This window comes from Lissotriton helveticus, chromosome 11 (assembly GCF_964261635.1).
Source record: "Lissotriton helveticus chromosome 11, aLisHel1.1, whole genome shotgun sequence".
NCBI classification, from domain to species: domain Eukaryota; kingdom Metazoa; phylum Chordata; class Amphibia; order Caudata; family Salamandridae; genus Lissotriton; species Lissotriton helveticus.
This window is the reverse complement of record NC_136072.1, coordinates 129289263-129310769: the sequence shown is the minus strand read 5'-3', so window position 1 is coordinate 129310769 and position 21507 is coordinate 129289263. Positions and strand designations below refer to the sequence as shown.

The window sequence follows — 21507 nt, the reverse complement described above, 5'->3', positions numbered from 1 at the left end:
ACGAGATGGTAAGGTCATGCCATGCCTGCACCATCACCGGCAGGGACCCTGCACCCGCACCCATGATTACGGAAGAGCCGTGCACGACCCCGTGGACGCACCTGAGTGTGGACTTCGGCAGTTTTCCCGATGGCCGCCACATGATGGTAGTCGTCGATTCGTTTTCAAAGTTCCCGATTGTGGAAGTTTTATCGTCAACAGCTTTTCCACAAGTGAAAACAGCCCTGGACAGGATTTTCACACTGATGGACCTCCCAGCTGAAATCAAGTCTGACAATGGACCCCCTTTCCAGGGACGTGACTTCCAAGGATACCTAGAGAATCTCGCCATTCGACACCGAAAAATCACCCCACTGTGGCCCCAAGCCAATGGGGAGGTGGAAAGACGAATGAGGACTCTCAATCGGGCACTGCGCATTGCCGTTGACAATGGAGAAAGTCCAGAAACCGCCCTCGACCAATTTCTGGGGGCATATCGCCATACACCTCATAGCACTACAAAGTGTGCTCCAGCTCATCTGTTGTTCAAAAGAGCACAAAGGGACGGCATACCGGAGGGCCCAGAATGGGCTCCGGCCCCAAGGAATGATGAAGCGATTCAGGCAAGAAGAGAAACAACCAATCGGAAAGCGAGTGAGGCGCGTCGTGCCCAAGAACCAGCGCTTGCCGTAGGAGACTCGGTGGTGATCAAAGACCGACACCCCGGGTGGAAATTTAGGACACCTTACGAACCGGAGGTCTGGACTGTTGAGAGGGTAAAGGGAACGATGGTAACGGTTCGAAGGGGAAATCAACTGGTCACTCGCAACGTCTCTAGCTTCAAGAGAGCTTCCGAGCCAGAAGCCGATGCGGGAAGCGGAGTCTCTCCACCCATGACACCCCGAGGAAATCCTGCAGGATCATCACCGGTTTGGAGTCCGGCAACGGAAGGACATGTGCCAGCGATACCCGAGACTGGGGAACAGCCGAGAACACCCGGTCTGCCCCAGGACGACGAGCTTGTTGCAGAATGCCCCCATGAAAGTACGGCGTCTCCGAACCGCCGCAGCCAACGTTACTGTCTACGGCCCAATCCGGGTCCCAGTCAGAGACTCCGAGACTTTTCCTGTGCCTCCCCATAAGAATGACTTTGATGTCCTGACGTCAGCTAAAATAAAGGAGGGATGTAGAGTGCCACCCAGGCGCTCCCCTACATTGTAGCCACTAACCACGCATCCCCACACCCCTCGGGGCAGGTCCGCACCGAGGGGATAAATAAACCTGCGGGAGACCGCTCGGGGTCTTTCCCGCCTGTATGCAGTAACACTAGTCTGGCGTCTTATTTGACTAGCAAGATTAGGGCCTACCTACGCCAAGGCAGTCCCTACACTGGCGACGAGGCCGGTACTGGACCACGTTTGCCTGCCTGCCTGATTTGATCTGAGGTTCTTACCATCCTGTACCTTGTTTTACGGTCTTATACTTAGAACTTTTTAATGGCCATGAGCCAATATAATTGACAGATGTATTGTAGGCTGGCATGGAATGAACTGTTTTTAAGATTGAAATATGATCTATTAGGACGTGGTACTCTGTATAACATATATTAATTAGTTGATGTGATATGAAATAGGATTGATAATGTTTTGTATTATGTATGTCTGTTTATGTCTAAATGTTCTTTTAGGGTCTAATATATTTTGATCGATAAAAATAAAGAACGAATATGGGACCCGATTGGGACTCGATGTCCGTTTTTAATAACTACCATGTCTCAGACCCGACCCACTTAAAGGCCTGCCAAACAGACCAGATCATGCGATGAGAGGGCAACACTTCTCTGGATGTTGCCAACCCCCAACCTATGCACTTTTTTAAAGAACTGGTAAATAATACGTTCCCCTATAGCTGTGCTTTCACGTCAGACCTAAAAACAGACCAGCCGGCTTGTCTGTGCTTGTTTTAATTACTTTTGAGCACGCCAGCTATGCGAATCCGTCTGAAAAAAGGAAGTACACGGGAAAAGCAAGAGGTGCGCCTGGATTAATAAACAACTAAAAGGTCCCTTGCTGAGGACAGGTACGAAAACCAGGTGGGTGATGTGCAAAGAAGACTTCAGGAAATAAAAGCTTCCCCTCACACGCAGATTCAGTCAGTCACTCCCACTGTGTTCTACTTATTAGAAGACAAAGGAGTCACCTTGCCCGGGAAGGGGCGTGGCCTCATAAATTGCATGTTGGGATTGATTCATATAAGCCGGTTTGGTGCCTCAGCGCTGCGCATCAGTCGATCGTCTTTACGTGTAAGCAGTCGCCACCCACGGTAAGGAGCGCGCTGGGTGTGTTTTTTTGCATATACTTTCACTTGTGTTTCGTTTTACTGGCAGCGGTTTGCACATCGCACTAAATATCTATAGATTCTATAGCAACGAGCTCTCGTTTTGTTTCTTCCTCCCTTCGTGTAGCCTCCGTTTTTTGGTTCTGACCGAGTTATGCATTGTTTGTAACTGATTGCACGTGTAAATGTGATTTGCATTGCGTTCGCCACGAACACGATTTGCAGTAAAATGTATTACCGTACGTTCCTTTTGTGTGTAAAATGTCTACTCATCTGTCACCATGGAAGCAAGATGTGAGTGAACCTCGTGCGCAGCATCCTTTTTTCACCCCCGGGTATTTTTTTTAAAATTATGTATATTTTCGAAGATTCTGCAAAATTTTGGATAACTCATTTTTGTCGGGTCGATTTAGTATACATGTTAAGTAGATTGAGTTACATTACTAAGCAATTAAAGACTCTTAACTACCGAGACACGTCAGGTCTCCTTTTAAAAGTTTGTGTGGTTTTTTTTGTGTCTACATTATTAAGATATAGGTACTTCTGGGTAAAACATTGACACTTCTTTTAGACAAATAATCACAGCTTTGAAGAGCTGTGTTAATGAAGAAAAGGTTGGACCACCTGTCACGGGAGTGCATTCTGGTAACAGACTGTAAAAATTCAAGGCAACGCGTCTGATCAGTGGCGTCACTAGGGGGGTGAGGGGGGTGCGGACCGCACCAGGTGACACCCATCACATGGGGTGACACCAATCTGACTGGTTACACTGTGTAAAACAGCTCAGCAGCCTCGCCTCTGCTCTGCTTTATAATCAGGAGGAACCCAGAGTCTCTCTGAGCAGCCAGTGAAATAAGGAAATAGTTTCATACGGGCACGATTTCATTACGCAGTCTCTCTAGCTCAAATTCACTTGCATTTTGGAACAAACGTGACCGATGTGACAGGGTACCTTGGACTGGTGATAAATCAACATAAAAGGCTCCACACGGACGCCCCGCTGCCACACATGCAGATGCACTGCCCTACCCCCCCCCCCCACACACACACACACACACTCACACAGGATGGAGGAACACATAACGGCGCCCCAGAGGTAACAGAAGCTGGGACAGTTGTCAAGTCGTCTTGTTTAAGAAGCGTTCCATGATGTATGTCGCAACAACTATTGGTGTAACTGAGGGAAGAAAACAAATGCAATGATCATCATCAGCAATAATGAATAACAGCGGCCAGACAGACACGACAATCCAGTTTGCTGTTATTTAAAAAGGCACAATAGAAATAAACATAACACAAGCAGGGTTGGAATGGGGCAGAAAATATGCCCAAGAACCAAAATAAAAGCGGCCTCTATTAGTGAGTTGGAAAGCTAAAAAAGCAGCCCGTGTTTGCAAATTGGGACAGTTTAGAACTGAAGACTGGCTCTGTAGGTGTTTTGCAAAGTATAGAACACTGCATGAATTTGTGTTCACTGCAGGCAATGTTTATTTAAATAACTAATAAATAACAAAACCCGGAGAAGCAGACCATATAACAGGCCACACACTGACCTGTCAGAGCAGCCTCTGGGTCACTGCCTGATTGCCCTTTAGCAAAAGACACACAGATGATGGACGGAATGCAGAGCGAATCAAACATTCACCCCTAGTCAAGAGATCTGTGCTAAATCCATCATACTTTTGCTTACTGAGATTTCGGATTTCTTAGCTGTTTTAATTTTAGCACTGTATGCATTTGTTGGCTGGGGCTCTTAGACATTACGCTTCCTTCACTGTCCAGGACCAGGAGTTCGGACCGGCAGGTACTTCCTGGCTCTCACCACTCGACAACTAGAAGCGGCGTAGCTAGGGGGGGGAGGGGGGGGCAGTGGGGGCGGTCCACCCCAGGCCACAGTGCGGCACTATTTTGGGGGCGGCGGCGGCACAGTGCACATATTACGTGCAATTAGTGCACTGTGCAAGCGCACCTGCTTACAACAAATACTGCAGTGCACACCACGCACCACCTACTAGCATAGTGGTGAAGGTGCGATGTGTGGCAGTGGCGTACCCAGTTTGTGGATCCCAGGGCAGTCAATCTTAAAGCGCTACCAATGATGGCCCTGGGCCAGCCCCCACGCTCTGCGCCTCTGATGCGCGCCACCACCACGCGCTTAGACTGAGTGGAGACAGTCTCGGCCCCGACGGTAGGGGCCCAGCCACCACCACAGTGGAGTCTAAAGAAAAGGTAAGATGTCACTGTGAGTTGAGTAAGAGTTTTGGCACACTCTTTAAAACTTTTCTACAGCGATATGTATACCATGTGGATGGTAATTTATCGGACTTCAGTGCCTTTCATAGGAAAGTACCGCCATTTCAGAATGGCAGGTTGCGTGACTGAAAAAATGCCTATGTGATGCAGATTGATACTCTTGAACAGGACTCCTCGTTTTTGTGGCAACTTATTTTGTATAAACATAATTTTTTTCTCTTTGCAAATCTTAGAATTTCTCAGTATGGTGCACATACATGGGGCAGTAGGAATCCTCCTCTCTTGCACACAACATCTGTCTAGAGTGTGTGGGAAGTTCTCTCTTGTGCACATGGTACCCCCGCCCCGCCTCCCAGTTTCTGCCCTAGTGCGCTATGGGGTTCGTTGAAGTGTGGGAGGGGGGCAGCCTGGGCTCTTTTCAGGATGCTGGTGGCTCGAGCCCTCTGCGCCTCCCCACCCCTCTCTCTTTGCCCTTCGTGATGTGTGTGTTTTTTTCTGCACGCAAATACACTGAGACAGGGCACCCATTGACTTGCAGTTTTTGCAGCACGCCGCGCGATTAGACTATTAGCAGAGTCATTAAAAAAGAGACAGTTTTAGATGGATATTGGTTTCCACAAACAGCGATGGCCAAGTGTGTGTTCCGCCCGCAGGAAGGGCTGCGCTTTGAAACTCTGGACTTTTTTGCAATGGCTATTTACTGTTTTTTTTTGGTTGCTTTCGTGGGGCACTATGGACCCTAGTGCAAGCAGGAGGAAATGTGACCACCACCTCCGTGTGCGAGAGCAAAAAATAGTGACAATTGACGTGAGATTGGGCACTTTACACCCCAGAGCCCCGGTGCCACTGCACCTGCTGTGCTAAGAACAGCTACGTACCTATTTGCTTTGTCAGTCTCGAGGTACTGTATTAGGAGCTTTCTCCACATTTTAACATGGCAGTTTGTTTCACCCAGAGTGTGCTGTGTTGTCAAGCCAGTGTGATGTGTCATCATATTGTCAAGTGTGTAGCTACCGTGTTGTTCAGTGCAGTGTCTTTTTAGTCTAGTCTCATGCCCGCCTGTGCAGTGTGGTGCTGTTTTTCTTGACTAGTGCCACATAACATGGGGTGCAGTCTAGTGTTATGGTTTATTGAGGGTTCTTGAGGCCTATTGTGGGTCCGTATTACTTAGTTTTGTACCACACTGTTTAGTCTGGTGCCATATTGACCAGTGTTGCGCAATCGGGGTAGCCAGAGTGGTGCCATTTTGTCTAGTGTGGTGTCATGTTGCTAAGCTGGTGTCATATCATCCATTGCTGGGCCATTGCGTTTTGTGTGTTGACGTTTTGTCTATTGTGGGGTCCTTCTCTCTAGTGTGATGCTGTACTGTTCATTGTGATGCCATGTTAACTAAAGTTGTGCCATGTTGTTTAATATGGTGCCATCATGTTTCCCACTGCGGCTTCATACTTTCTAGTGTGATGTCCATGTTGTGTTGTGCGTTGTGGCTTCATGTTTTAAGTTGTCCAAAGCAATGCTATAATGTGGATCTCTGGTGTTGACCTTGGTGGCATGCTGCCATGTTGTGTTGTCCTGTGTTGTCTTGTGTGGTATCATGTTGTCTAGTGTGATGGCATTGTATTAGGTCATGTTGTTCAGCACAGTACCATGTTGTATGTTGTCCTGTGTTCTGCTGTTGTGTAGTCCTCTGTGGAGCTGCCATGCTGTGCGCACTTTAGTACCATACTGCACAGTGTTACGTCATGTTTTCTAATATTCCATTCTGTTGATTAATGTGATGTCTTGTTGTCTTTTGTGGTGCCATGTTGTTCAGTGCAGTGCCACAATGCAGTCCAGTTCGGCGAGACCGCAGTGCCATGCTCTGGTGTCATGTTGTTCAGTGCAGTGCCACCATGCAGTCCTGTGTGGTGAGACCGCAGTGTCATGCTCTGGTGTTGTGTTGTGCAGTGCCACCATGCAGTCCGGTGTGGTGTGACCGCAGTGCCATGCTCTGGTGTTGTGTTGTGCAGTGCCACCATGCAGTCCGGAGTGGTGTGACCGCAGTGCCATACTCTGGTGTTGTGTTGTGTAGTACCACCATGCAGTGTTGTGAGACCGAAGTGCCATGCTCTGGTATGTTGTTCAGTGCAGTGCCACCATGTAGTCTGGTGTGGTGTGACCACACTGCCATGCTTGGTGTTGTGTTGTTCAGTGCAGTTCCACTGGAGGAGGTCCATGCAGTAAGTCGTGAGGGGGTGCCACCATGAGTTACCCGCACCGGGTGACACCAACCCTAGTGACGCCACTGGCACGAAACACATTTAGGAAAGCAGCACAACTGCCCAGTTTTTGCTATGCTCGTGTGTGACATTTCTGTTTGTGGTGTTTTCTTACGTGTGACTTTTGCGTACTTCAAGAGTGGCAATCTTTCACAAGCAATTGCACGTGAATACACAGTAAATTTTGGGTGTGGATTTGGGTACATACACATAGTTGTGTTTTTTTTTTACATTTTTAAAAAATATTTGTATTAACATGCTCAGTATTCAACGAAATAATTACATATTCAATGAAGCATAGTACAAGTTACGAATTTTCAACTTGGCGTTTCCTAATAGAATAAGACATCGATCTGACCCTCCCCCACCCTTCCGTTGTCCCGTATCTAATCGTTATCATAGTTGTGTTTTTAATGGAATTAGAAAAACCTCCAAATACCAGAATGTATCAGGAACAAGTATTTGCAAGGAAATAGGTCTCACATTTGTGAGAGTTAGAGCTATTGGCGTTGTAAATGACAATGTCTTTTACCCACATGTTTTGGCCTGAAGTGGATGTGTGTGGAGTGGAATTATGTGGGTTGCATTGGAACTGTTGGATTGTGTGTGGTGAAATTATGTGATGTGTATTTGTGTAGTGGAATTATGTGGCATGGTGTGCAGTGGAATTGTGTGGATAGTAATTATGTGATATTGAGTGTTCTGGAGTTATATGGAGGGGGATTGTGTGGCATGGAAGTATGTGGCGTTGAGTGAAATTATGCTGATTGGAAGTATGTGGCATGGTGTGCAGTGGAATTGTGTGGATAGTAATTATGTGATATGGAGTGTACTGGAATTATATGGAGGGGGATTGTGTGGCATGGAAGTATGTGGCGTTGAGTGAAATTATGCTGAGCGCAGTCACCAGTAACACTCAGCATGGCCATATTAGCTCTGCCTATAGAGCTATGCACATGTCACCAGTGCAGGTAAGGATGATGTTCAGAACGCTGACCTTCACCAGCAAGGCAGCTTGTGGTGGTGCTCTGAATACTTACAGATGTCTATAAACATCTAGCTGCCATGTTGAACCCTGCCCTGGGGTGGAAAACAGACGCTGGTTCCGCCTATTATTAATCACATTAGATCTGCAAGAAGGGCTCTTCCCACTGTAAACTGTAGAACAACTATCAGCTAGGCTAGGTGTGTATCACTGAGGAACGTACTTCATTTAGGATGGTGCTGAATACCAGGGCCGGACTGGCCACAGCGGGCACCGAGCAATCCCCTGGTGCACAGCAAGAGTGGGGGGCCGGTTTGGGGCCCTTGGGGGCCGTTTTTGTTACAGGGCGTTTATCGGCCCTGTAACAAAATCGGTTGGAAACCGGCCCTGGAAAAGAACTTGGTGGCACCCACAACGTCCCGGGGGAGCGGCCAAGAACTTTGCTAGGGCCGGTTTTGTTCCCAGTCCGGCCCTGCTGAATACACAGATATTTTGAGCTGTAGATGTCTTTGACTGTCAGCGATATTTGGAGCGCTTTGATGAGGCGGAGAGGTGTGGTGCAGCGGCCAGGGCAGATGACTTCGGAACACAGGGTTCACGGTTCGATCCCCGGCTCCGGTGGCAGCTCAGCTCAGCACCATGTGACTCTAGGCAATAGTTCACTTAATTTCCATGACGGCCCCCAGCGCCTTGAGACCCGTAAGGGTGAGTAGTTGGCGCTTTACAGATACGGATTTTATAAAAAAAAATGCTTGATGTGTGTGAGCCTTGTGCCGTTTATAAGTGGAAAGATTTGATTGTGTTGAAGTTGCGTTTAGATAGCACTTTCCACCCCATAAGGCTCTGATGCCTTATGTCGGTGGATACTAGCTTGCCCCTCCATGCCATTTTTACAATATCGGAGACTATAGTTCCAACCTAATTTGCATTTCTCTTTATCTTAAGGTTGTCACGCCATTATCAAGCAGCCTGCTGTTCAATTTGCCATGCTATATGTTCTATTAAGTTCCTGCAAATCGTCAAGTAATACTTTTTGCATGATGTCATGAGGACATTATGCAATCTGTAATACACGCGTCAATCAGTTGCTCATGCAATTATGGAGTGGTCATGCAGAAGATATTGGGGCAGACAGATATATTGTTATATACATAAGCCAGCGCTTGTGTGTGTGTTTTTTTTGTGTGGTGTTTTTTTTTTGGTCAGCTTATGCAGGAATCATGCCCGTATGTGTTGAAGGATAATATGACTTCACTATGTGCTCCATATCACCAATAAAAGAACAGCATTGAACTCCACATTCCACTAAATTTAATGCGGTAAAAATATCTTCTCGTTTGTATAGCTCCTCGATTAAAAAGAAGCGGCACGCTGACTCCCCAGTGTTTTGGGCAAAAGCACTCTCCTGATTGTGAGCTTCTGACTAGCGAGCATTTGGACCTTCAGGGCAGCTGCAGAAAGTGCAAAAGTGCACGATCGGGAGGGTCAGGGAAATACATATGTGGTGCACAGTTGACCGCCATGTTTCGGCACACACCTTCCCGGGAGTAGCTGAAAGGACTTCACTTCCTCTCCCCTCACCCCACTCCATGCTGTGCCCCTATAGCTCATTACTTTCTCCAGGAGTCCGCTCTTCCTACTTCTCTGCGACATCTTCAGATAAGTCAACTGTCTGTCCCGCCAGTGCCTTGATTTGTGCATTGCTGATTGGTGGATTTGGAGGCTGACATAGCTTTAGTGGGAGGGGCCGAGCTGCCCTCAGTCAGGGTTGGTATAACCTGCTACAGTCACTCCGATGCAGAGATTATACTTGTGAAGGAGCAGCACAACTGCCATCATAGTTTCCCTCTGAATATATGGAAGAGGAGTCGCCGGGTGGAACCCCAACTGAAAAATCACTTCCAGATTCTGCTCCATTTACTTCTCCCTAAGAGGCTGTCCTAGTATCTGCTGTCTCAGTCTCTGATCCTGCTTCAGAGCTGTTCTGCATAGCCAGAGTTAAGGCCTGGGCAGCAGTCATTCACCAAGATGCCATCTCTCCTGCTGAAATCAGTCTTTTTAAAACACTGTCCTACGTAGAAGGCAGAAGTAGTGTTCAAATCAGCTGGTCGGTGTGTGCGTGTGAGATGTGTGCAACAGTAAATAAATGCAATGATCTTATCTGTTTACCTGAAATCTGAGAGTTCTCCAAAGACACTAAACAAAAGACACAGTATTTATTACTTGACCTTGTGACAAACCGAATACAACCGCATATTTTTTTCATGGCTTATGCAAAACTTGATTGTTGGGGGACCTGCTAGGCCATTACCAGTATAAAAGTAACTTCCTCAATCCAAACATTTTTGTCAGAATGTGCACATTTATGCAGTAGCCGCTGCAACTTTGTGCGCAGGCCTGATCATTGTTAAAACTCACATTACTAATACAAGGGTCACTGGAATTATGTGGTGTAAGAGCACCAAATTATGTGACAAAATGGGTTAATTTACGTGGCAAGATCTGGGTATTTGGGGATCGACCTGTTACCACAAGGGCTGATCCCCGGAATACGATATCTGGTGGGTGGCCTAGTGGTTGCCCTGGCTGTGGATCGCAGTATCGCTGTAATCCATGGCCAGGGAAACATGTCAGAAAGGCATTGTTGGGAAGTGGACTCTGACTTGTCCATTGATGCCTTCGTGAAGCCTGGGGAGGCATCGCGGCTCCTCCAAAACCCCACCGGATGGCGAAGGAAGAGCTAACTTGTCTTCTCCACTAGTGGGAATCTGACGTCAGCGAGCTGAGGTCAAAGTTGGGCAGGAGGGGGGCGGGGGCTGATGCTGAAGTGTGTCCTAGCCCTATTTAAAAAAAAACATCTTACAGTGATTGCACAGGAAATTCCTTTGCAACCCTCCTCAGTGTTGGCCACTGGCCAACAGATGCACTAGGGAGGGAGTGCGGGTGTCGGCTACCTGCACTTAAGGGGTTAATAAACCTGGGCTATGGACTAAGAGTCAGTCGTTGTGCAGTCACATTTTTTTTAAGTCTTACTTTTAGTGTGTGGTGCTGTTGATTAAAATGATTTTGTTGGTAGCCTGCTCTGCCTCAGTCCAAGGAAGACAGCCCTTCCCCCACATAAGCGGACTATTATGAGGTCCCAGGCATGAATATCAGTACACATGAGAAAACAAACTGCTGGCCAATGAGAGCCCACGACTCATACAGCGTGAGGCATGTGACACTGACTCTTGGTTGGCCTAGGCAGTCCTCCTGTCATTGATTTGAGGACTAATAATCCAGATTAGGCCTTCACGGCAGAAGCACACTGACTGAACACTCTTCTCAAGTGAATAGCATGACAGTCTCCGATGCTAACAGTAGAAATTACAAAATACGTTATTCTAGCCTGTGTCGTGTGGCGCTTGTCAGAGCTGCAGAATGTCAATATTACAGACACATCTGAAGAGGGCATGGAGTAATCTAAAAATAGGCAAACAGATGGCTGGCACAGTTGTAAGTCAAAATAGATATTTGTTCTTTGTATTGTAAAATATATTGCAGCATTGAACAATCATTCATATTTAACAGGACTTATAAAAGGATTAAACATTTACCAAGTGTATACCCACTTAGCAGAAGTGTCACCGACACCAAGCAGCAGATTTCCCAAATCCCTGCTCATGAAGAAATCATGAAAAGATGCTGAGGCTTTATAGGCCACACCCTCTTCAATCCCACATCAAACGCCACCGGGCAAGCCCTGAACTGGAACGCTCGAGGGAAAAGAGGAAGGCCAAGAAACACCTGGTGCCAAGTCCTTGAAGCCGACTACAAGCTGATGGGTAACACTTGGAGTCAGATTGAAAGAAAGCCCAGGACGGAGATGGCTGGAGATTCCTGGTTGATGGCCTATACACCAGGGGCCATATGAATCAACATTCCGTTTTGCAATTCCTAAATAGCGATTTTTAAGGCATCGCTATTTAGAAATCGCAAAATGGTATGTATGTAGGAAATCGCTTCTTTTTAGCGATTCCTTAAAATTCCTTAATTGCGATTAGCAAATTGCTAATCGCAATTAAGGAATAATTTCCCATTCATTTCTATGGGCCAGGAGGCCCATAGGAATGAAGGGGAAATTTGCGAATCGCAATTTGCTAATCGCAAATTGTGAATATTTTCAAGGGTGCAGGGGTGTCTCAAGAACACCCTGCTGCACCCCTGAAAATGACATGTGTGCGCATATGGCGCACATACATGCCCTAAGGGCATGTATGAACGTCACATGGCACCTTTTGAGTTAAAAAAAAATGCTTTTTTAAAAGAATTCGCAACTTACCACCAACTAGAAGTTGGTGGTAATTTGCCATTCCTTAATGGCATTTTGGAATGTTTTTTTCCTTGATACATTGGATTTAAGGAATCGTAAAATTTGCAATTCCTTAAATGCAATCGCAAAATAAAGAATGGCAAATTTAGCGATTCCTTATTTTGCACCAGAAATGTTTCATACATACCATTTAGCGAAAATGGGTTCGCAAACGCCGGAATTCTGCGAATTTCGGCGTTTGCGAACCCATTTTGCCTTGATACATATGGCCCCAGGAGAAGTAGTAGGCATAAGAATCAAGATCATTTGTCACCTTTCTGCCTATATTGAATGATGGTGATAGAAGCAGCATTTCCCACGTGAGACATATACAATGGACCTGCTTTCAGGGCGCCCCCAAAAAGCAGGTCCATTGGAAGCATCCTAACACCTTTTCAGTAAATGAAACACCTTTAGGCTGCAGGAAAGGGGGGATTTAACAAAATATGGAAGGGCCAATCCAGTGCTGACATTTTTTAAATATAACGTTGTTGTTGGATTTTAAGCTATGTAAGAGAGGAGATGCTTATGCTGAAGGCTATAGTAGGGGATAAGCGAACATCTGGAACACGAGCCTGAGTATGGGGAAACTACTATTGCAAGTGGTTTTGAAATGGGAAGCCACCTAACTTGTAACTGGTTGACTTCCATCCCGTACATACGGTTATTGGGAAGTTGCACAGCCCACAATCCATAAGAATATGGCCCCGAACAGCTTTCTCAACAATTAGTATTAAAATATATGGGGATTATCAAATCCTTGCGATGTACAGAATGCAAACTTCCACCATTATATGAAGTTTTCACACCTATTACTATTGTTTTCATGGGCATATTTTGCTCAGGCTTCGTTCCAGTCTGTTTTTCCCCATTTATTTTGCTCTTACCTCTGCACTGTACTTTGGCCTGAGAGCTCCTGAGTGAGTGCAAAGTAGAACCCTTCATGTACCCCTCAAGTTTCATTACACTACTGAGTTTGAGGCTGGAACGTGACTGGCAAGAGGCGATGATTTGAGTGGTTCATGATATTCCTACCCTCCCTCAGTAATACTAATAATTAGCATATACACTGCGCACATCTGCATATTTGGTTTATGCCATGATATTTTTTAACGTGTACTTTTTTTTAAAACAAAAAGTATTTAACCAAAACCAGGAAAGAAGAGTTTGAATGCTTGCAGTAAGGTAAAATCACATGGAGGAGGCCTTGTGGCTATTAGACTTGTTTCCCTGAATAAACTAATTGTTACATACAAACTATGTGGCACTAAACAGGATTTTTGTCTATGGTCGGCTTTGCTGTACTTCGGTAATATACTTGAATGTCGACCTTTGGACAGTAGTAATAAATATGTGAATGCCAGTATTTATTAGTACAGTTGCTTTAAATAACGTATTATTCGCTCACATCTAATAATAATACTGTAATTTCTGAAGTGCATAGTTATCTTATTTGAGGCGTCCCAACGTTAGGAAGTTTCCATGCATTTATTACCCCCGCCGCCCCTACATCCTGAGCCAAAAAAAAAAAGGTTTTAAGTTTTTAAGTTTGTTTACCCGAAAACATCTTCCGACTCGCCCTGACAAACTGCCAAAGGCAGAGCATTCCTCAGTTTCTGCGCCAAGTAGCCAAACGAGTTCCCGCCCACACGTACTTTCTTGACTCTGGGAACAGTTGTGCCGATCAAAGGTTCCTCTGCGGTACACGAGGTCTGCGAAATGGTTGCAAGTACTGTGGGCCTTTGTTATTCAGGGCTTTGTAGCATTAGCACAAGGCATGAGGCGCTTTCTCTCTCACTGTACGCCAACGAGGCTGCGAACGCGCAATCTCTGTGGATGTACGCCTTGTCATCTACTTTCACTCCCATAGCATAAAAAGCAATTATTAGCACAGCGGGATGGGTGATAGTACATTAAAGCAGGGTCAAAACAAATGTACACACACTAGTGACCTATATATGAAGATGCCAGTGTTATGTATGGTTAATAGGGACCCAAATGGGAGGTGTTTTCATGCACTTGCTTGAGAAATTGGTTTGTGGCTTTCAGGTCATGGGTACGACCCTGGCAGGGCTGGCTCAGACCGTCATCCTTCCAAGTTGAGATATGTGAAAGAACACTGTATATAATAGCCAATTCAGCCTTTCGTTTAATAGTTTGCATAGCACATTGACGTGGCGACAACTCCCATGCAACACCATTTTGGAAAGGCCTGCGAGACACAATCAAAGCCACTATTGTCATTTGCACAGTTATTTTATTTGTGATCACAGGCAGTATCCTAACGCCTTGTCGGTAAAATGAAACACCTTTAGGCTGTAGGAAAGGGGTTATTTAACAAAATATGGATGGGCCAATCCAGTGCTGACATTTTTTAAATAAAACGGTGTTACTGGATTTTAAGCTAAGGTAGGAGATACCTCTGTTGAAGGACTTCAACCAGAAGACAGTCTAATGCCTGCCCCTTTACAGTAGCGTTCGCTCGTACTGTGAAGTTGTGGGGTGGTGGAGGGGGTAACACAAAAAAACCAATTATAAATACATAAAATAGCACTTACCTGCTGCTGCCGCCTTCCTCCCGATCCTCTCCTCCTTTCAGGAACTTCTGCACACAGTGCAGGCTTCCAGCTGCCAAACCCAGTGCTGCTCTAATGCTGGGAATACTATTCCAACCATAAGAGCCGCGCTGGGATTGGTCTGAGCGACGTGGTTTTGCGTTCAGACAGATACTCTGAGCCTGTTTTGCCTCTCCACCCCGCTGTGCAACTGTAATGAATCCCATCCTCGTCGCCAATTGTAATGAAATTAAGTTTCTTCAGTCGAGGTATTTTCAGGAAGGTTTATTGAGGAGATAAGTTATATGAGGAAGAGCCCCACCAGGAGCAGCCTGTATGGTGCTCAGCCCTTTCAGCAACTGACTACAGCTTTCTTTTTAACATTCTAAATCCCAACATTCTAAAACCTTCCTAATGGCTGAGCATCAAATTACAGCAAAGCAGCTCGGCCTGGAGAAAGGCTAAGTGAGCATGACAGTTTGGCCGTCCCTCTGGGGCCGGCCAAACTGCCATGCACACTGAGCAGTTTCCACCACTCCCCCCCTCCTCCCCAAGAGCGGCTCGCATAGGGCGTGCTGCGGGTCAGAGGGGCAGGGTGGGGGGGCGTAGTAAACTCTGCTCCTCCCTGGTGCTAGCTGCAACGTCACTATGGATGTCCCCGCCCCTCCCTCAGCTCGGCTGGCTGCCTGCAAGACAGAAAATGAAATTATAAAACAACATTTTATTTATGTCTTTGCCACTGCTGGATTTCAGCGGGGTGGGGTGGGGGGGAGGACACTCTTCCGCCACAACGGAGGATCCGCCCCTGCCCCTTTCAGGAAAATCCATTCTTTTCTTCACTCCTGCAGCCTGGCAGGGCCCAGTGGGTGAGATTCCCACACAACTGAAATCGTGTATATTTGAAAAAGCATTGGAAATGTGTAAGAGGCAGGGAGCTGAGGGATGAAAAGGAAAGGTAGAAGCTGGAGAGAAAAAAAGAAGGTGCGATCATCACCGACAGAGCCAAGAAAAAACAGGATCAAAGTAACTAAGTGGGGGGAGACGGTGAGGTGCAGTGAAAAGGAGGGAAAAGGGGAGGCCGTAACGGGTGCACAGGAAGTGGTGCAGGAAAATAGTAGGAGGTGGAAAGTTGGAATCGGTGGGTGGTTTGAGTTTGGGGGTGAGCGAGTAAGAGAGGGCTTGCCCCTGGGATGTCTTGTCATTATGACTGAAGGTGTGTGCAAACAGTGCAACCACATGAATGGCTGCCAGCAATGGATAAATGTTCCAGATAACAGCCAGTACTTGTAAACAATGGACAGGTGGCTGGGTGGCCCTTCTAATTGAGGATTGTATGAAGAGCTTTGTGCTGTCATTCGGTTACTTCAGAACACTTGACAGCAGGAAAATAAATGTTAGGTGGAGGGAGTGCTTTAAGTGGCAACCACAAAGTAGGGGGGGTTCGAAAAGGAGGGTGGCCTATGACGGGTTCTCAGGAATCCCTTCTACAAGGTGTGGCCTATGTAACTAAGGGTGGTGATTAAAACGTGTTAATTTCAAATCCTGTGCTCCACAGAGCATGCCACCTGAACAGTATCCGAGAGCCTCTCTGTGGACTTTCAGTTACTAAAGTCTGTGGGAAGGGTAGCCGGAACTCCCCCACACCCCTGTCCTCTACCGTCTCTCACTCTGCCAGACATGCTCCTTTTCTCCCCCCGCACATTTCTTCTGTTTCCTCTTCAGCTTGTCATTTCACTCTCTCCTGCACACACGACCTTTGATCTCTACCACCTCACCATCTGCCTACTACAGCCTACACACAACCCGCCCACTCACCGGAAGCACTACATTTCCTGTTACTTTGGCGAGGCCCTTATTTCGACAGCTGTGGACGTCCTTCACATTCTTTCCCACGGTATGGCACATGTGTGACCATCGCTCTGTGGGTTCTGCAGAGAGGCCAAGGACTGGATGTGCATGTAGTCCGACCACCTTCACGACCCACTGAGAGGCTCTCCCTGCGTTCACCCTGGGCTCCAGAGCTCCTATTTGTGCCAGTTATAAACACCCCCCCCTCCACCTACCTGAACTCTCATACAAAACCCGGAGGCCACGACACAAAAGTCGTATGTTGCTTGAACTAAAATAGAGAAATGTCAAGAAGAAAAAAAAATAATCTCGAGAAATGAAAGGTGAAGTTTAACATATACAAATGTAAACAGGGACTACATTCCTAACATGGATTACCTTAAAGGTGTTTACAATCCTTTCTAGTTATTGTTGAGAAATCCATCAGTGCTTTTGCCTTTAAGGTTAAGGCATAAATATAAGGGCCCGTTTCAAAGTCGGTATACATTTATTGTCGGATCTGAGACCCGGCAGGCCCCAGCCCACTTAAAAAAACTCTCCATGATGGTTTGGACTTAAAAGGCAGCGCAGTGCCAAGTTTCACAACTATTAGAATAGTTGTGCAGTTGTTCATCTAGTGACTGTCCCAATAGACATTCGCCAGGGGCTGTTGTCACGACAAAGGATGGCTCAACGCTGAAGAAAGAGGAAACAGACCACAAGCTGCCCTCTGGGTGTGTGTATAGGGCCTTCAAAAAACACCGCTGAGCCTTTCATCATATGCTGAGCACAGGAACTGCTTTTCGTATTCAGAGAAGCACTCACTCTGAATAAGTGCCACAGGCGGCAGATCCTTCTCCCACCTCGCCGCCAAGACCTGCAACACCCTTCCACTCAGCCTACGACAGCCCCAAGACCTACTGACCTTCAGGAGGCTACTCAAGACCTGGCTGTTCGACCAGTAGCAGCACCACCCCTCTTCTCTACCCTTTTTCCCCCAGCGCCTTGAGACCCTCGCGGGCAAGTAGTGCGCTCTACAATTTCCTTGATTGATTGATTGAATAAGGGTGCCTGGATGCACCATACGGACAGATGTGTTCAGCAGCATAAAGTGGAATACATAAGACTTGCCTCTTGTTTGGACCTTTTACTGGGGCAGTGAGTGTTTGTATTGCTACAATATGAAATGTCATATCGCATAAGGTGCACCTCCTGTCACTGGTGTGGCCTAGCGGTTCCAGTCAAGTTCTGCTATCTTGCCATGGTTTCCAGGAATTCGTCTCTCACCTGAAACTTGTGTGTTTTTAAGAGTTGTAGAAGGCGTAGCGTGGTTGATGCTGTGTTGATAATAAGGGATGTATGACATTTCAACGCATGCTTTTACATCGCATGCCTTTACAACGCTGTTTTTACAATGCATACCTTTACAACGCATAGTGCTTTGGGGCGCTGGGTAGTGAATAGTTTAATTTACTATTCCAACTCCAGTCCCCGTGGATAGTAGGGAAGGTGTTGGATAGTAAATTAAACCTATGCCCTATCCTAGAGCGCCCCCCAGCGCAATGCGTTGTAATGGTTTGCGTTGGAAAAGTTGCGTCCTAAAGGCACTGCGTGGTAAAAGTTGCGTTGTAAAGGATGTTTCCCATAATAAGAGGTGTTGTAAGTTTGGGCATGGCTGGAGGCCGAGGCATTGTGTTTACATGCCTGCAGGGTTGTTTGGCTTGTGCATTGCCCCACTGGTTTGTATCAGTGTGAATTGACCAGAGGTATTGGGCGATTTTTTTTTTTGCGGAGGGTTGATATCCGTCTGCTGGCTTCTCTGTACTCTTGGTTGCTCGGGCGAACAAAGCAAACACAAGGAGATGATGGGCGGAGCGCTGATTTTTTTCAGACACTCGCCCCCAGTCTCAGATCTTGGTTGAATCCTTCAATTTTCTTCAGCTCACTTCGCTACCTCAGTTCAGACCCAGCTATATGCAAATCATTCTTGAACCTGTTAATCATTGGAACAGTCCAGCCCGAACTGCCAAGCCAGGTCTTCCCTGAATTGGAAACAAGCATTCTGGCACCAGTTTCGGTCTAACACCCCCTCATCAGCAAGGCTAGCTTGAATCCAGTGGCAAAGTGAGCAAGGGACCCACGTCTGGGCATCCTGCCAACTTAGGGCAAACAAAGCAAACATAAGGAGAGGATGGACGGACCGCTGAAACTGTTCACTCACCCCTAGTCACAGATCTAGGTTGAATCCACATTCATCGTTCTTTAGCTCACTTCGCCACCCCCTTTCAGACACAGCTATATGCAAATCAGTCTTGACCTTGTGCCCCATGGGACCAGTCCAGCCCGAACTGCCAAGCCAGGTCTACCCTGAACCGAAAACAAGCATCCTGGGACCGGTTTCGGGGTAACACCCCTCATCAGCCAGGTAAGCATGAATCCAGTGGCAAAGTGAGCAAGGGACCCACGTCTGGGCATACCGTGCCAACTTAGGGCGAATAAAGCGAACACAAGGAGATGATGGACGGAGCGCTGAAACTTTTCAGACACTCACCCCCCAGTTACTGGGGGTGAGTGTCTGAAAAGTTTCAGCACTTTGTCCATCATCTTCTTGTGTTTGCTTTGTTATGAGATTTCTTCAGGTGTTGTGCTGTTATGGGTGAGGTGTGGATGTTTGCTGTTGTGTGTACGTTGATATCCACCTGAGTGGCATATGTCGACAGCACCGGATGTGTGGAGTTGTTTTGGCTCAAGCTCTGATGGAAGTTTGTGTGTTAGTGGAAACTGCTGTTTCAAGAGTGTTGCCACATAACTGTGATGTCTGTGCTGTGTTGTTTTTAAGGTGGCATCACAACCATGAGTGTTTCACAAGGTTCCAGGACTTGCTTCTCTGAAACGCCATGCTGTAAAGCTCACAGTTACATTGAGACATCACTGCGATTAAGAAAGGTTGGGTTTTGCAATCTCTATTCCTGTTCTGAGGTTTTGAACATTTCTGCCACAAACTGTTTCATTCTTGAAATATGTAAAGATGTTTTTGAGATAACATCACGTGGAAATGGTTTAATTAAAGAATTGTTCTCAGAGGAAAGGGTTAAGGCCAGCTGAGAATCGATTAAACGCAGAAACACCAAGGCTAAAACAAATTATATTTTCCCACAGAGAACTGACTAAAGTATGAGTCGTAAAATTAGCATCATTACATTTCGATTACCAAACTGTGATTACTGAAGTGTGTGTAGCAAATAAGATGTTTGAAGCATTGACAATTGGTAAAGAGCTGCAAAATGGATATTTTGCACTCAGAAATTACCATGAAGTGGAAGCAAGAGGGAACCAGGTATAATCCATGAAAGGTTGGTTAGAAAGCAAATGTTTTTTCCCCAAAATGCTTGCATTCTGTGACATGACAGAGGGAATAAGGATTTTGGCAGCAGGAGGCAGAAGACAAATTGCAGGCCCAGTGTTACAATCCTAGACACAACATTCACACCTATAACAAATATAGGCTGAGCAGGCAGATAAAATATATGAGCTGATGGCTGACTTGACCCTGCTCAGGGTACTCCTTTGCAGGTTCTATGTTCCCTGCATCATTTGGACTTTGGCAACTTCCAGGGCCAAGTGTCTACAGCTCGTGGAGGGGTTAAAGAGGGCACTTTACAGGACTTTTCGTAAGTTCATCAGTGCCATGTTGAGAAAGATCAACAGCCACGTTGCATTTCCCAACACAGCTCAGGAACTGAGCAACACCAAAGTAGAAATGTATAGGGTTGACCAATTTCCTGGGGAGAAAGAATTTTTGGTATCCCAACCGTGCAAGGCTGACTGCATAATCGCAGACCTCGTGACACTTCTCCTGTACATATGTGTAGCAACGACTCCTAAAGGTTTAGACACTGTAGCCTCTACAATCGTCTGGCCAGGGAGGTCTTTGCCGATGGTGTCATTTTATTTAAGTCATTTCTCATTTCACATAATTCAAGAGCAGCTGTTGGATTGTTCACATCAATAATTTTGGACCTCTCTTCCTGCTGATATCAGGACCAAACACACCCTTTGGTTCTTCTGCCGAGATAGATACCAGGACCAAACACACCCTTTGGTTCTTCTGCCGAGATAGATACCAGGACCAAACCTACCCTTTGGTTCTTCTGCCGAGACCCAAAGACCATCTCTTCAAACTGTATTTGTGTCTTTGACCGAACAGTTTTTATGGTTGCTTTGGGACGCTTGTTGCAGCCTGTATTCTGTACATCCGCCCATTCTGACTTCTCCCCCTCCCCTCCCCATTCCCACCTGTTTCCTGACCTCCATCTCCTCATCGTTCATCTGTTCACCCTACATCACTATGTTCTGATTTCTAGTTTAATTTACAACCTCTCCTGTTTCCTTTTCCTTGTTCCTGCTTCTCCCCTCTGTCGCCATCTTCTCCCTGTCCCGATTTACTATACCCCCTTTTTTACACTAGTTCTGTAAAGTACTCCTATACCTGTATACAACTCTTAAGTGCTGTTGCACATAGTGAAATGAAATACAACACCGCACACAGACATACCTGAGACCTCGTGCAGAATCATCGCCTGCTGTGCAATGCTGCCATAATTAAAAGGCCTTCCCTTGGTCCTGGTGGCCAACACTGCGATGATGTAAATGTATTTGAGCTTGTAAAGCGCACTGCTACCCGTCCTTAGGGTTCCTGGCGCTGTATAAGTCTGGGGAACCCGTCCTGGCTTTCCCTGTGGGATGGTCCCTGCTGGGAGTCCCCAAGGTAGAGCCAGGCATCCCCGGAGTTGATGGGGCCGTTGTGGAGGTTGTGGGGAGGTTGTGGGGCCGTTGTGGAGCAAGCTAATGCCCGGAGTTGCCGAGTGGAACCCCTGATTAGAGTAAGCACCGAAGCGAGAATTATCGAGTCCACTGAACCAAGTCCACGACCCTGCCGCGTCGGGAATTGAACCCTGGTCC

General features: G+C 46.6%; 1 protein-coding gene across 3 annotated transcripts in view; it reads left to right on the top strand.

Moving 5' to 3' along the window:
- The first annotated feature begins 2225 nt into the window (after window positions 1-2225).
- LOC144792873 (UDP-GalNAc:beta-1,3-N-acetylgalactosaminyltransferase 1-like) overlaps window positions 2226-21507 on the top strand; it is a 104067-nt gene continuing 84785 nt past the window's right edge. The window contains exon 1 of one of the 3 annotated variants that reach the window (XM_078668070.1): window positions 2226-2301. The gene's annotated coding sequence lies outside the window, so the exon portion shown is untranslated. Of the gene's footprint in view, window positions 2302-4524; window positions 4546-21507 lie in introns of those variants that run through there. The other 2 variants (XR_013602638.1, XM_078668071.1) reach the window with 2 other exon arrangements.